Source organism: Arvicanthis niloticus, chromosome 6 (assembly GCF_011762505.2).
Source record: "Arvicanthis niloticus isolate mArvNil1 chromosome 6, mArvNil1.pat.X, whole genome shotgun sequence".
In the NCBI taxonomy this organism is placed as follows: Eukaryota; Metazoa; Chordata; class Mammalia; order Rodentia; family Muridae; genus Arvicanthis; species Arvicanthis niloticus.
Window position 1 is genome coordinate 84,996,853 of NC_047663.1, and position 2,920 is coordinate 84,999,772.

Here is a 2,920-nt window from a genome sequence, read left to right on the forward strand (position 1 = left end):
CCTTACTAAACAGTGACTATGTCAAAAAGATAAAAACCACAACAAATTTACTTTAAAGATCATAACTGACTTTTATTTATGATGCTGAGTTACAGCAGTCCTCAGGATCAGAAGATGTTCTAACAACTCCTTTAAACAAGATCAGGAAGTATCTGTGGACAAGCAACAAGCGAGACAGAGAGACCTCTTCAGGTCCCAGCTTAGCATCCACCTGATCTGAACCATCTGGCCACTAAAAATGGTCTTAAAGCTCAATTGTGTGCCAGTTAGCACAAGTGATTCCATGTTACTTTCATGTGGTGAGCCAGTGTAGAAAGACAAGCCCAAATCAGTGTTCTCCTATAAACTGCTCTTAACAACTACAGGGCAAATGGCTTTTAAGACTCTGTGAACACAGTTCTCTCCACAGAGTCAATTTTTCCTTAGTTCTGCCATCTTTTAAGGCTCTGCTTAGCACCAGAGAATCTGTAATTTTTTAAATGAATACCTAGACAAAATATACTTTTCCTTTTTACACAGCTCCTTCTATGTAGGGGCATATATCATTCATATAAATTTATATATATATATAAATTTATAATATGTGTGTGAATTTCTATGGGTATGATTTTAAATATATATTTGTTGGGGTTCAGAAGTTGCCTACAAACCATACAAACACAAGCTCAGTCAGACAGGGATGGCTCATTGAAAGCACACCCTAAGACTGATCAGTCAGGGCTGTAGCTCAGAATCTGGTGGCTGAGGCTACAAGTCCGAACATTTCTCAGGGTAGGCTTATAAAGGAAAAAGCCACAGTGAGGTCGGGTGCAGGTGCAGGAAGTACTGCCCAGTGGTCAGCTCTGACTCAAGCTATTTTAGACATAAGTTTATATTGACCTTTAATTTGATGGGTCCTATGTAAAGCTTTGTGGTATTTCTTAAGATTAACAATTGTCATACAGAACATAACAAGATATGTGATCAATATGACCTTGCTCTGAGTCAAATTATTTCCTGTGTCAGTGACTGGTAGGCATGTTACAGCAACAATATGAAAGAGCTGGCAAGCATGGAACAAAATGGCTACAGGTATGCTGGGGGGGGCAGGCCTTACCAATATTAAATATATGTAAACAACATACTATGTTGTAAGCAACTCCTGTGCATTTAATCACATCCTTCCAAGGTCTATGTCACTGCAGTCCTTTACATGAGAAATAATATGTGATTTTCCCTCTCTTGACTCAAAGAACAAAACAAGGAGTGCATAAAGATTTAGTTACAGGTATTGACTGATCATGACTGGCCAAGGCTAGAGGTTTATCTTCCTGAATCCTTAGGTGAGGAATTTGAGAATGATAGAAGAAACAGAATTTGCTTCATTTAACGAAGAACACAGTAATTGTGTCTGCTTGACAGACCATTGTTTATTTTAAAAACCAATTCAATCCTTTAATGTCTGGTCTAGTTCCATCAGAAATACCGGTCTACAACTGAAAATGAAGGCAGGAAATCAAGGGGTGTTAGGCGTCAAGATATTAAACCTCAAAGGAGGCACTCAACTCTACCAAATGCAGGAAAAGGGGAAAACAAACATTGACTACTGGACATTGAAGGGTAAAAATCACTGGGGGCGCTGTGGTATACGACAGGTTTGGCCTGCATGATCAAACAAACAAACACCAAAACCAAAAAAAAAAAAAAAAAAAAAAAACCGCTGGTGATCCTGTCAAGAGCCAATTCACAGCGGGGCAGTGATGGCGCACGCCTTTAATCCCAGCACTTGGGAGGCAGAGGCAGGTGGATTTTTGAGTTCGATGCCAGCCTGGTCTAGAGTGTGTCCCAGGACAGCCAAGGGCTATACAGAGAAACCCTGTCTCAAAAACAAACAAACAAACAAACTATACTGGTTTAGGACTAGACCACAGGTGGAATACATACATACATATGTATACGTATACACACACACACACACATTATATGAATGTGATTGACTGGAGTAGGGGAAGTTTTTGATTAACTTTCGCAATGAATCATTTCAGCATCTTCATCCACTGATGGGAAAGATCCAACACAATAAAACACGATAAGAGACAGAGCCACGCCAGGCAGTGATGGTGCACGCCTTTAATCCCAGCACTTGGGAGGCAGAGGCAGGTGGATTTCTGAGTTTGAGGCCAGCCTGGTCTACAGAGTGAGTTCCAGGACAGCCAAGGCTACACAGAGAAACCCTGTCTCGAAAAACAAAACAAAACAAAACAAAACCAAAACAAAAAACAGAGAGAAAGAGAGAGGGAGAGAGAGGGAGAGAGAGGGAGAGAGGGAGAGAGGGAGAGAGGGAGAGAGGGAGAGAGAGAGAGAGAGAGAGAGAGCCAAGCCCTTAGATAAAAAATGTCAGGTGCCAGTTACTAGAACTCTCCAGATTTCCAGTTGTTTAAACGTTTAAAGAATAAGTAAATTTACAAGGTATTTCTAATTAGACACGCATGTATTTGAGCTGTATTGCAGAACTAGCTGGGTTCGTTTGAAAAGCAGCCCCTATTGCTTTGACTTCGAATTACTAAGGTTTTCTTTGGAGGAGGCTTTGATTTCCTCCGTGGAAAGGGCAAGATTCCGTGGAACTGGCAGGGTGGTTCGCGGGTCTAACTGGGAGGATCCCAGTGAATGTGGCACTGTGCTGGCCCCGGTGAGACTCATCGCCTTAGCTACTAAAGGCGACTGCAGGCGGGCCAGTATGGGGCTGACATTACCTCCCGACCCGGCGACACTGGCGCTGCTAAAGACGACAACAAACAAACCTGAGAAACACAATTCACTAACAGCAGAGGCAGTAAATACAGCTCCCAGGAAAACTACCCAGCAGAAACGCCCAAAAGCCTAGGCGCATAGCATGCACATGCGCAGTCGTTGCAAGACGCGACTTTGGTTTGCCCCGGAG